Source organism: Oreochromis niloticus, linkage group LG15 (assembly GCF_001858045.2).
Source record: "Oreochromis niloticus isolate F11D_XX linkage group LG15, O_niloticus_UMD_NMBU, whole genome shotgun sequence".
In the NCBI taxonomy this organism is placed as follows: domain Eukaryota; kingdom Metazoa; phylum Chordata; class Actinopteri; order Cichliformes; family Cichlidae; genus Oreochromis; species Oreochromis niloticus.
The window spans coordinates 36,532,354-36,546,577 of record NC_031980.2 but is presented as its reverse complement, the minus strand read 5'-3'; the positions used below and the strand labels follow the sequence as shown (position 1 = coordinate 36,546,577).

Genomic DNA, 14,224 nt, shown 5'->3' with positions numbered 1-14,224 from the left:
AATTAGGCACCCCATCCAAGAAGATGGTATATGGCACATAAATTCTATTAATAAGCCATATATTGGTTTAAGATCTAGAGGTCCTGGATCTAAACTTGTCATGAGAATAGCAGAACATTATAGCACCTTGGTTCTGCCGGGACAAGGACTAATGGATTTTGTCCTCAATTAAAGCTGAGATAGGTAAACATTCCCCTCCTCGCTGCTTCATTAGACCACTACTATTTGTTTATGAAAGAAAATAGATGACTTCTTTAATATTGATTAAACTTTGCAACGTTTAGCTGGGTTTTCTTTAATTGCAACTAAATGCAAAATAAGTCACTGATAGAAGATTCTTGGTGTGATTTGGTTAAATTTAAGAAAAGAAGGGTGCTTTTCCCTCCCAGATATTTGCCTGTTTTTGCACTTTTTTCAGTTATTTGCTGCTCTGCCTGCACGTCCACCACAAACCTCACCATCCACTTCTCACATAAAAATGCATAAACTCTAAATATTAATGTATGGATATAAATCACAACAAAACGTACATTTCCATAATACCCTCAGGCTAAGCGCACAAATCATAATTTGTGACATTTTCAAGTCAGTTAATTTAGCTATGATTTATCAAAAGAAATACATGAACAACTTTACATTCATATTTCCAGTTCATGAAAAGTATCTCTTAGAATAACTGCTCAATGATGCGCTTGTTTCTTTTTACTAATTGTTTTGGGACTAGGCAAGGAAACATTTTGCCTGCATAAATAAATAAAAACATAAACAAATCCATCCATACATGAAAATACAGAAAAAACACACCTCAAGTTTTAAGCATTACAAGTTTCATGAAATTCTAAATGGTTATTCTAAACATGTGTGTTTAAACGTGAAATTTTAGGGTGACAGCAAAGCTCATTTTTGGGGTGGTTCCATTGTTTGATCACATGAAGATGAATGAATGAAAGAATGAATGAAAGAATGAATGAATGAATGAATGAATGACGTTTGCCCCTGCAGTACTGACTCTCTCCAAACCTCTGCTTATTGAGGATGGCAGTAGAACTGGAGCAGAGGAATATAGACACGCCCATGCAAGACCACACAATCCGACTCAATGTCCGTTCTTTATTTTACCACCTAAATTCGTGTTATGTTGCTTATTTGCTATGCAGACATTTGCATGTATTGTGTGGCTGTGATTGACTTTCTAAACATCGGTCCCTGGACCAATAATCCTCCAATCTGCAGCCTACACAGAACCAAACTAATCATAGTGGCAAACAGTCCTGCTTTACTCACACTGTTGCTTATAAACAGGGGCTGCCCACAAATTGTTAAGCAAACACTGTGCTGATTTTCTGAATGCCTCGACTGCATCCTCAAAGGAAACTGCTGCCACTTCCAGGAAAAATTGCAAAACTCTATTGATTAGTGGTCACTGGTTGAAAATAAGTGGGAATTAAAATGAGATGTACTGAGATGCTAGATTGAGGGTGTAAACCAGGCGAGTAGTTCAGGACATTATTGTCTTCAGAATGCATCCATGTGAAATACAGCCTTCAAATACAGCTCATCTTAATCTATCTACCACATTTTGATCATTTCATGATTTATATCATGGGACACACACATGTATGTTTTACAACCTGGCCACATTCAGTTTTTATATTATCCATGTCATTATTTTTTCCAGCTAATTTCTGGTAAATTAAAAAAAACAAATCATTCATTCTGCTCCGTCTTTGGAGTTGAGCAATGTTCTGTTTATAGCAGATGTGATTATGTCACAAATAACAGCCTATCAACACTGAAGGCTAGATGAGTGCACGGTAGCACATGTGCAGACTGGATCACCTCTGGAGAGCGAGCAGAGCCGTGTTTCAAAAGTAACAGATATCACTGAAGATGCAGCAAACACCACAACACAACAGCAGGTCTGCTTTCATGGGCACGATCATGCTCAGTTTTCCAGTTTCCCTGAAAACAATTGCAGGAATAAATAGATAAATATAATTTAAAAGAGATCATTTATTTGGTGATAGGATAGATAAAGAAAAGGTATATTAAAAGGAAAGTTGGGCCTGGGCCCATCTGTTATTCTAAATTTTGACAAGAAGACTTTATTTATTTTGTAAAATTAGCAACATTTACTGTGAAAGATCAAAAGGACAAAAACTAAAAGCATACAACTAATTTCCACACTGTCAGATTTACACACTTTAATTCACTGAGATCTATAAGAATAAGATTTGAATGATCTGAGTCATCCTTTACCTTTACAGTATTTGCTGGATGGATCTTGCATGCATGCGATTTGCATGAGAGAACTGCAGACATCACATCCAATTATTAATATTACTTCTGTTTCTACTACTGTTTCACACTTTATTAAGTAACACTGACTTTATCATAATGGGTTCAAAGAGAAAGTTTATTTTATATACTTGTCAGGTCCACTTAATCCTGAATAGCTAGGAGAAATTAAAAATGCATCCCAAACACGAGCTCGGGTCTCAGGAGGTTAAATTGATTAACAACAATCAGTGATATGTTACGCATACTGATAATCCTGTCAGAGAGTGAATGATATGCTTTATCTATGACCCACTTATACTTTAGCAAGATTTAGCTTTTAGCGAATAGCTATTGATGTCTTGTCGGCTTATTAGCCACAAACTGGCACATATCTGGGCAGAAATTACAAGTATGGTAGCAAAACTCATCCTTTTTGTGTCAGATTGAGAGATGATATATGCTGACTTATGGGATATCAAAATAATCTAATTATACCTGAAAACACTACTGGTGTGTATTCAGGTTTGGTGTAATGCTCGGGTATCTGAGAGAGCCATACTTCTATTTAAATGTTTAGTCTGGTTGCATTTAATACGTAGGAATTTGATCCATTAAAATTCTTTGTTATCTGTGCCTCATTACAGAGTACAGATTCTTTTAGCTAAATTTGGTACAGTATATGTACTTCATATTGCTCTTGCTGAATAAATAAAATCCAAAGATTTGATTGCATAAAAAGGCAAGTTTCTATATTCTGCACTTTATGTTGTAGTGGATCCATTTATTTACAATTTTTAGAAATCTACACGCAGGATTGGAGCAAATACACGAGGGGAATCTGGGGGGATTACGCTGACAGTTTTGTTTTATGAAAGACTTTGTCTACAGTGACAGCGACAGCTCCCTGCAACAGCCAGAGAGCCCTGTTGCACTGTCCTTCACTGAAGCCTTTTATATTATGAGTATGCAGCGTTCCCAATAATCATACCTTTTGATCCCTGTTTGAAAAGAATGGATCTAAGTGAGAGACGGGTTTTATCTCTTTGAATACGGCGAATGAGGCGCTCACATAACATTCCTAAAATGACTGCAATAAAGTTCGCAATGACTGGATTTGCTTACTCCATCCACCTAAGCCCACCACCAGACAGCTGAGTCATGCCTGGCTGCCAAATGGGTCCCTATCAGCAACAGTGAAGTGGCAGGACCCACTTAAACACAGGCTGAGCCAAGAAACCGATCTCCTGTGAGAAGAATGCCTGGCTCTTCCCGTGTCATGTAGTGGTGCTGATGGGCTGATAAAGGTTTTGCCAACTTGATTCTTCGCTTCCTGTGACACTTATGATCAGTCAAAGGTCCCGGAGATGCCATTTTTTTCCCCAATGTGGACCCAAAGGATCTAAAGGGTAATTGTGACAAGCTGCTGACCCCTGTGCTCGGGTCAAATGTCTTCAGGAAACAAACAGTGAGGAATCAAAACTATTTTGGCTCCTTAACACTATCTAAGGACTCGTTCCCATAAGACTTATTTTCTTATCCGTTTCCTCAGTCAGATAAATGCCACACATAAGTAAACTGTGATGGGTCTTACTGACAGCCAGTGATATGGCAGGATGTGCTCCTTAGAGATTTGTTTGCTGATCTTCATGTTGTTAAGACGTTTTTCATACTATTGGAAGACAGTTACTGCTCTAAATGAGAATTTTAACTACGGCTTTATGGCAATGTCAAGCTCAAACGGGTCCTATCAAATCAGGAAATGAGGAGGTAAATGAGAGATCATTTACTGCAAAACTATTTCCGCAGTCGTGTAGTAGATGAAGAATACAGGCATATTTGGCAGAGAACAAACTGCTTTCCTTAAACAGTTAAGAATAATGATGGTCACCGATTGATTTAACAGCAGAGTGCCCTCTGACACTAACTACGCAAATACATTCTTACCAAACTCATTAAGTTAACAGATGATTTCCCATGGAACTGTTTGTTTATGGGTCTAATTTATCTGAGATATGTCAACAGCTAGTTTCTCATGTCTGCAGCGTTGTATATTTAAACTTTTTCACACCTTTGATTGATACGAGCGATGAGGGAAATGCGAAGCTTTAATATATGTAGTCTTTATTTCAGATGTCAAAACACACAGATTTCTACAGCGCATGTGGAACATAAGATGGCCTGTAGAAAAATATAAATATATACAGAGGAAAAAAGCAACTTTTTCCAGCATAATAAGTTATTTGCACCGTAATTAGTATTCGTTTTAGTCAGTCTTTCTGCTCTTCACACAAATGTAACTTTCCCACTCTCATTTTAAAGTTGATTTCCACAAAATATTCTCACGGTGGAACTGCAGCGATGACCTGGCCTGCTGGTTGGCACAGAAGGGGTGAAAGCAATTTTACACTTGTCCCACAGTCTAGTCTTTTATTTAAAAAATCTTCTTCTTCTTCTTGTTATTATTATTGCTCCATCCATTTGAAAAAGCACACGGTGCTCTGTTGATTGTGCCACAGATCGTGCATCTTAAGGTAGTTCCATTTTCAGGGAGTTAGTGTACAATGACGTGCTAATGGGAGGATAGCACCGGCACTGTCCACAGCTGAATTTATAGTCTATATACATGATGGGCATAGCCAGTGTGATGTAACCAAGTCATGTGACTTTATTTCTATAGCAGATTTAAACAGACGCTGACCAAATTAATTTAATAATTAATAAAGTGTTTTTTTGGACTGCACCACACAGCAAGCTGCATTACTTGTCATCAACACACGTCCCTCTTTTTGCAGGACTGCACAACATTTCTATCCCTTGTCCCCCCGTCCTACGTGTTGAGACAGTGCTCTACATTTTGACTGGCTCTGCAAGACAAAGACTTTTCTGAAATTTGTCTTTTATTCAATACATGTGAAGGGAATGCTTTTTTTATCCCATAAGTTACAAGCTTTGTAGATTTTGTTGAACATGATGGTAACTACCACAAAGGGTGGGCTTATTTTTCAATTTCACACAGGAGAAAATATGGTGACACAGAGAAATGATCGGATATACCTCAAAGATGAGCACACATATATAAAGACTATCACATGAGACCATAAGCATAAACTTCAGCTTCTTTTTAATTCCTACAGTATTCACTTAGCAATGAATAATGCTTGCTAAGTGATTGCTAATTAATCCCACTTAGTCCCATGGAAATATTGCCCCACATTTAGTTTGTCTGGACTTGGTCACCCTACCCACAGCTCAAAGAGGTCCAGTTCAGTGACTCCATTTAGCAAAGGTGAGGTCTAGCAGACACTAATCAGCTACACATCTATTAATCAATGCAGGGTAAACCCTAACTTCACTGTCCAGATGGATGAGTAAGTCCTCCGGAGTTTTTATGAAGCAAAAAATGATCCACACAAGCTTAATGCAGTGACGTTGGGCACATTATATGCTAAAACAAGTCTGCCCACATGTACACAGGTATTTTGGAGCACTAGCTTTTTCTATGCATTTTCTACACATAAATGACATTTTAGGTCAGTGAAAAAAGAGCTCCTGAAAAACTCATTGGAGAGTTCAGACCTTCCTTTTCATTTGGAAAAGAAAAACAAAGATTTAGTGTACCTTTATTCTTCTTTATTCTTTTTTGTCATGAGGCTATTGATTATTGTGTGCATTTGGCATTTTTCTTCAATATCAGATATAAACAAAATATTATTGCTGTTAATCTTACTATTTGCAATTTTTACTTGATTACATGTACACAAACAGCTAGCTTTATTTACAAAGACTGAGAAATCGGAGTGAGCTTCAGAACATTCAGGAACATTTTCTCCCTCTTCTGATTGGCTAATATTTCAGTAAGGTTAGGCTTATATCACCACCTGTTACTTTACTCTTGACAGCATGGCCAGATATTTTTCAAAAATGATGCTCATGTGGATGTGGTTTTGTACAAAAAAAAAGCCCATCCATCCATCCATCCATCCAATTCAGGCTGCAGTTAAGCTGGAGCCTATCCCAGCTATCATAGTGCAGGAGGCATGGTACTCCCTGGGCACGTCGCCAGTCTCAGGGCTGGCAAAACCTCCTCTTTAAAAAATGCCTGTGTTTGTGTCGACACACAGAGGTGGTTGCTTGGTCAAACCCCACATTAACCGGTACGGCCATAACCATGTGTAACTAGTTACCTAGCTGTGTAACCTGGAAGAAGGTGTAGTCTGTATGTCCACCTTGAATTAAGTCTGTAGCATATTAGGCATAAATGCCAAACACACAAAGCTTCTCCTTTCACTGATGAATAGCACTACAGGCCTGCGTGGTCTCTCTCAGATAAAGTCTAGGCTGCTGGTGTTATGATTGTAAGTGTGGCGTAATTTAAATATTGCATTAACTAGTTGAATGTTTGATGTTTCATATTACTTTTGTATACAGCACATCATAAAAGAATTCCTCATGCTGGATGCAGGCCATGAGTGTAATGTGCAGCTAAGGTAACCCTTTTTTATACTTTGTGTATTTGTGCTGGTGACTAATTGTGGCAGATGGTAAAACACATCTTTCTACTGCTGCAGTGGTGTCACTACGGCTTTGAACGTCTTGGTGTATTTACAGTTTCTCTGTTTGTCTCATTGCATTTTGATTTTTTTACAGTACCAATGCTTCCTTCTTTTATTTTAATCTTTGGATTTGTAGTTGTTTTATTGTCAGCTGCGTATTTTTCTAAAGTTTATAAAAACACTGAACACAATATAACACCTAGTGTTTGTCAGTTTGCGCCACGGCTGGATATTTCAACAAGACAACGACCCTAAACACTGCTCAAAATCTGCTAAGGCATTCATGCAGAGGAACAAGTACAACTTTCCGGAAAGGCCATCTCAGTCCCCACACCTGAATATTATTGTAAATCTATGGTGTAATTTAAAGCGGGCTGTCCATGCTTGGAAACCATCAAACCTGACTGAACTGGAGACGAAAGGTCCAAAATACCTTCAACCAGAATCCAGACTCTCATTGGAAGCTATAGGAAGTGTTTGGAGGCTGTTATTTCTGCAAAAGGAGGATCTACTAAATGTTGATGTAATTTTTCTGTTGGGGTGCCCAAATTTATGCACCTGCCTAATTTAGTTTAAGTAACTATTGCACGCTTTCTGTAAATCCTATAAACTTCATTTCACTTCTCAAACATCATTGTGTTCATCTACTATATGATATATTTAAATGAAATTGCTGATCCAAACAACCAATGATTTATGAAAATCATGAAAATTGTCAAGGGTGCCCAAACTTTTGCATACCACTGTATAATACAGCACAGTCACCATAGACCTAATTATGTATGGTGTGTATAGGAGTGTAGTTGGATGGATGTTCACACGCACAGGCAGAAAACAAACAGGAGAGTCACGTCTGAATTGAAGCTTGCTCAGGTGCCCAGTTGCTCCAGTGCATCACACACTTGGGCCTTATTACAGCTATTTTGTAGATTATTTAGAACACGATTAATCTTTAAAGTCTTTGAAGGATTATTAAATAATTCACAGACAGGCCTGCATAAATGTAACAACACAACAAATTTTAAAGTCACAGTAAAATAATAATTACTGGAACAGAATATGTGGGTGAGAAATACAGTTGTTATAAATACAATGTTATGAATGTACAAAACACAACATTTTAAAAAACTTGAATGTAATAAAGTTGACTCCAATTTTCAATCAGAAGTGGACACAGAATCTGTCCTGAAGATGAATGATTCTTGCCATACATTTATTTACAACCCTAAACAATGAGGACATGTTATAGAGAATTTTCTTCATTAACAAGAGCAGCAAAATATCCAACAGATGATGGGACCGTACAGTACGGTTCTCAGACAGACAATGTAAGAGCACATCTGAAGCAGATCTTTCAAGATGTTAAAACATGTACGTGCAAATTGCTTTACTTAAGCAGTAAAGCAAAAAAGAAAAAAAACCCTTACTTTTTCATGTTTTTGTAAAATTATGTGTGTGCAATTTCTTTAGTTAATTAATACCAAGATGTATATAAAATGAACAACAAGGACCTTCAAATTCAGAATTATTCTGGAACAAAAATACAGTGAAACACAACTACACTGAAAATGATCAAATATTTAATCCAAGAAGGCAGAGCAAAATGAAATGTGATGAAAAATGAACATGTAGTAGACCACAGTGTTCTTGGATTTGCTGCTTGTTAAAGCTCGCACTGAGGATTAGATTTTTTCTTTTTTTAAAGATGGTTGTTTGTACGTTTTCTAAAACTTGAGTCAGTGCAAACACAAAGCCCTTCTCCTAAACATTTGAAGCAGAACAGATGGGCCTCAATCCAAAGGTCATGTTGTCATATCACAAATGGACTTATGATGCAGACATATGTGGCAGCTCTTTAGAGCTTATGAGTCATGTTGTCTGGGGTGGCAGCTAAACGCTAGCCTTGCTTGTAATCCACAGTGCTCAGCCTCCTTTGGGAGAAACTGCAAACAGTACCTTGTCAGAGCACATAAGCAGTAACCTCAGCCACACACAAAGCTTGTTAACTGTAATCTAAAGGAAACATATTCATACAACATGTGATTTAGAAAGAGAATTTATGCTGAGTGAAATCTATTCTTATGCTGAGCTGCATTTGTAAAGCTAACACACTTACACATTCAATATTCTTAAAGGAAAATTCCTGTGTAGGTACAGAGATTAAAGTTAATATTCTGTGCTTAGTTTTCATGTTTGATTAGTATTTACCAACTTTAACCTCAATAAGGAACGTTTAACACCCAGTATCAAAATGATCAAATACTGATTCATGTGAACTAATATTTCTGGCAGGGCGGGGCGGAGCGCTTTCCTGTATTTACCTCAAGTAGTTGTCACTTGTCCATATGTCATATATATGTTTTGCATGTAAAATTCACAAAGTGCCACAGAAGCTTTCTCTATAAAATGCACCATTTTTTCACTGACTCCCAACATGAGCCTCTTTGGGCCCAACCTCTTTCTGAGCATCTAAAATTCAGGGTTTAATCATAGTCTACAAATATCCTTAATCCCTTTCACAAGATCATTCTATAATCTGCAAAAGAAGGACAAAAAGTCTACTTCAAGATGAATTCAGTTGTAATCCTCGCATATTGTGATGTATTAGAACATAGCATCAGACAAAATATTTGTTCCTTATTACGTAAAGCCCCCCTCTTCCCTTCTTATCAATAATAAAATGCAACTTTAGAGTAAATATAACTGAAAGCCACTTTTTGGGTCTTTTGATTTTAATGAATGAGCTCCACCCTGAATGTTTCCTTACACGTGGCCTCTTACTCTTCCTTTTCCATCTAACTGTTGCACCTTTTTTTAGGCAGGCATTAACAAATCCCATAATTTGTGCATAAGCACAGACTCTCAGTGTGCTCTGCAGAGCTGCTGCTGTAAAATATCAGCATTAGCCTGGATTTCACTGGGGAAGCCACAGGGTTTAGTACCACTGTCCCTTTATAGCAGAGAGGTTCACATATTTGTCCCCGTGTCTGTGCATATTTCCTCCAGGTGCTCCAGTTTCTCCCCACAGTCCAAAGACATGCAGCTCAGGTTAACTGGAGACAATAAACTGCCTGTAGCACAAATGTGGATCTGTCTACTGCAGGGTAGCACAGTGATGGATTGGCAGGTGCTTTTTGCCTTTCATCCAGGGACAGGCTTCAGCCTTTCCACAAAATAGGAATTAGGCACATAGTGGATGACTTTCAATAGCAAGTGTTGTTTGACACATGATGGTATAACGGTGTAAGTCAGGTGTAATAAGAATTGGGCTCAGGACAAAACCTTTGCATGTTGTACTTTGTGTTTTTTATGTGGACACAAAAAACTATAAAGATAAATGTTTAATGAGTTGAATAAATTAAAGGTTTGGTTAGAATCCTTCCTACTATATTCTGAAGTAAAAGATCTGCTCATGTTGTGTAGCTACACATTTTTTTTAAGTATGCTTGTAGGAAACAAAGCGCACAACACAAACAACACAAAGAAGAAAATATCTTCCTGCTTGTAATTGGACTGACTGTTTTGGAAACTTTCTGCTCCCAAGAGTAATGTCGATTTTATTTCAAACAATTTTTTGAGCACCCTGGATTCATGTTTTTCATAATAATGGATAGTATGTGTATTCCTCGTGTACATGTTTCAAACTATTTGGTTTGTTAATTTATGCTGATTAACTGTTTCCTCGGTAATTATGCTCAAGTAATTACAACATAAATCTTTTGTGTGTGAATTCCCTGCACAAAACTTCAAGCGCAGATTCAGTGACAAAGATGACACGTTAAAAAAAACAGATGAATAATGTTTAATTTTAGGCAGTACATGTAAATCAGAAATGTTTCTGGGCAACAGGAACATGATGGGTTGAAAAAAGGCCTCACCCTCTCTTGAACCGGCTATGATGAGGAGCTCAGATGGTCATTTTTAGAGCAAGGATAAAGGGTCCCGTTGGGGGTCTGAGTGCACAAGAACCCATCTGCAGGTCTATCAGAAAAAAAAAAAATGGCAAAAAGGAGTCTGCTGAGGTGGGCTCATCTACATTCCCCTGACACTGTGCAGGACCCCTGGAGGACTGGCCAGGACATAGGAAGTCATAAATGATTTTCTTACCACCGCAGGTCCTTACTGTTTCAAGAAAATGACCAGAACGTATGAGATAAAAAGGAAACGTGTTTTGAAGCCCCAAGAGTCAGGAGAACGTGCACGACAATGCAGAGCACAAAAAGCAACCACAAAGAAGTTATAAGTGCAATTATTGTAGTTCTTGTTATTCTTTCTCGGTGTCTGAAAGCTTATGTTACCCATGAAGCTATACAGTTCTCTATTGAAAAATTACCAAACTGCTTTTTGTAATTTTGGTGTTAATTATTAACCCAGGTCATCGGCCTATTACTTTGCAAGGTATTGACAAAGCCTGCTGCGCGCCCCCTCCCCCTTCTATCCCAACAAACCCAAATTGAAGAATCATTGAACAAACTTTTTCATGTAATCATATGCATATTTTATTCATGTAATGATATGCTATAATAGCTAAATCTTTCCGTGTCAGCAGTTCCTGTATGCATGGCCCAAACAGAGTTTCCTGTAACAGAATAGATAAACAGCGTTTGCCAATAAATATCAGAATAAGTGGCTTAATTTAGGACGCTCAAAAATGCACATTTCCCCTTAGTTAAATCCACGGTGCATTTCCACCAACTTAATTACACAGAATCCTGTGCCCTACTTATATCTACACACTATGGTTTTTCTCACAGGGGGGGGGTCCCAAGCAGCCAGTTGTAATAAATATCAGACTCCCCGTGAAAAACAGCTTACCCAACTTTGAAGGCAGTAGCTCCAAGATGGCTAAGCTGCTCCCAGAACAGTAAAAGCTGTCACGTATGACTTGTGTGTGGTGATGAATCAGCTGGAAACTAAATCAGAACTGCTAAAAAAGAAAAATTCACATCCACTGTATCATATTCTAATAAACCACATTCCCTACCAGTTGGGGGGGATTATGACTGTCCATTTGTCTAGGCCAGGCCACCACTGTTAGGGAGGAATTCTCTCTTTGTGTCTGCACCATGCGAAGTTAAAAGCGACAGTGGTGACTGCTGTAAGTCATTTGTCTCTGGTAACACTGGTTTGTAGGAAGCAGGGACCTCAGCTCTAGTGGATGATACATTATTGCTATCACTTGGCCTTGTTTAATTACATCCATGCATGGGGTCTGGTATCATATTCTTCAAAGCATATCAATCATGGGAAACTTTAACCAAGGTCCAAGTTATTGTGTCATATAATCCGGTGTTTGACAGAATATGTGAAAGAATATTTCAGCAATAACTTAAGAAACAGTATGGTATCTCGACAGCTAATCCATTAATACGGTTTATCGCAGCCACAGAATATAAAATGAATTCTCTGGCTTTTTCTTGAACTGCAAATGAATAATGAACAGCACATGAATGTAGATATTCCTTGAAAAGCCTTTGAAGAACATCTACTTTTTCTTCGAGTGTGTGGTTTTATTTTAGCCTCGTGTTGTTTGTTAATCACACTTCGTTTTACAGTTAATTTCGCTGCACGGCATTTATGTAAAAAACAAAAATTGCATTAAAACCCCTGTAGATACATCCCAAAGACATGATGCCAGAATTGTTACAGCCATATATGTTAAATTAGGACAGTAACTTCAAATAGATGTATGAGCTTTAAAAATTGATAGATTTAAGTACATTCTTAATTTTGACACACAGACATATATATATATATCTATATATATATATATATATATATATATATATATATATATATATATCTATATATATGTACATACACACAAAAACCTGCAAAGAAAAATTCTCCTTGTACTTACCAATTAATACTTAATTAGTACTTGTAGAGATTTTATTTATAGTGATTTTTTGTGCAGTGGACCTAAATTCCCTGCTGTGCTTTACAGCACAAAGTGTGGCTCATCACATTGCTAGCTATGTAATTATTTTGTATTTACTCAACCTTTGTGCCTTTATATTTATATATATAATATTTGCAGGTTAAATGCATTATAATTGCTGTGATGGCATCCAAATATGACTTTACTGGGATCAGATGACAGTCTCAAAGCAATTCTTCAAACTGAATTTGCCAAACTGTGTTGTACAGCCATTTGTGTTTGTGCTTATTTTGCCCCCTGTAGCCAATCCAGAAACACATAAACAAACTGAAATGAGCTCTGCATGGAGGCTGATACGTCTCGCTATAACCCAACGCTACACAACAACTTAATGGGTATTTGATAGACTTAATAGACTCATATCTGGTCTGAATTTATGACTAATGTGTTGTAGCTTCATTACTAAGTTTGCTGAAGAAAAGCTGAAACTCGGATCAAACCAAATATTTTTCTGACATGGCAACACTCTGGGGAACAGCCGGTGTGTGATTGTTGGCTTCTCTGTAGTTTACATATTGTAAATCTAAGCAATTCAAGCATCTCCCTCTGTTAACACAGTGTGCAGTTATGTTGGGAGAGTTGTCCTGCAAATGTTTCCTGCTATTCGGGCGGGCCATTTTTCATACGCGACGAGATCCTTGTGTATTCGTGCAACAGTTCTCTTCTCTACATTCGGCAGCTGCAATCTTAAGTCAATGATTTTTTTCTCTTTCTTTCCCCAGTTGATGAAATGAATAGGAAAATCCCTCTATGTTTATCCAAGGAGAATATCTCTCAGAGTGGCAAAAATGCAACAAATCCACAATGAAAAGTAAACCGATTCAATCTTTCCCTAATCTCTGCTTGAGAGTAAAATAAAAACTAGATTTTGAGTCTACCTCCTAAGTCAATCGCTCCCCGGATGACTAATGTGTTGCTGGGATAGAAGCTTTGCAATGTGCGATGAAATCTCGCAGAGCCTTTGTGGCTCTCACTTGCTGGACATCCCCATTGAGACAGTAAAGAATAGGTGGTCACAAGGTATGGGCACAATGAAACAGAACTCGGGGACTAGAACAATTGCTTAAGCTGTCAGAGGGTGACAGAAACTGTAATTAATGATATTTTCTATTTTCACGGAAGAGAATGAGCAGCTGACAGAAGCATTATTAATGAGAGCTGCCTTGTTGAAGGGAATAATGGCAGTTTATTAGAAGCAAGACAGATTTAACGGATCTCTCTCAAACAAAGGGTTTAGACACATTGAAAAATGGAGACAATCTGCCTTAAAGATCTAATGGGAGAAAATGTTCAATACAACAGAAATGTCTGTATTGTGATCATATTCTTTTTCCCCTCGAAACCATCTGTTAGGCACGTCGAGAATAAAAGAATTCATTTTTGTTTTTTTGCCTTGATTTTAAAAGAAGTCGCTTATAGCAAAGTCTAACAAAAGTATTTTAGTTTTACT

General features: G+C 37.6%; 1 long non-coding RNA gene across 4 annotated transcripts in view; it reads right to left on the bottom strand.

Annotated features, from left to right (window-relative positions):
* Nucleotides 1-14,224, bottom strand: part of LOC109194852 (uncharacterized) — an 83,316-nt gene that overhangs the window by 9,663 nt on the left and 59,429 nt on the right. For 3 of the 4 annotated variants that reach the window (XR_003214090.1, XR_003214091.1, XR_002056599.2), the window contains one exon: nt 10,620-11,412. The exons of the other annotated variant lie outside the window; for it this stretch is intronic. This is a non-coding gene — a long non-coding RNA (uncharacterized LOC109194852). Of the gene's footprint in view, nt 1-10,619; nt 11,413-14,224 lie in introns of those variants that run through there. 4 annotated transcript variants of the gene reach the window in all.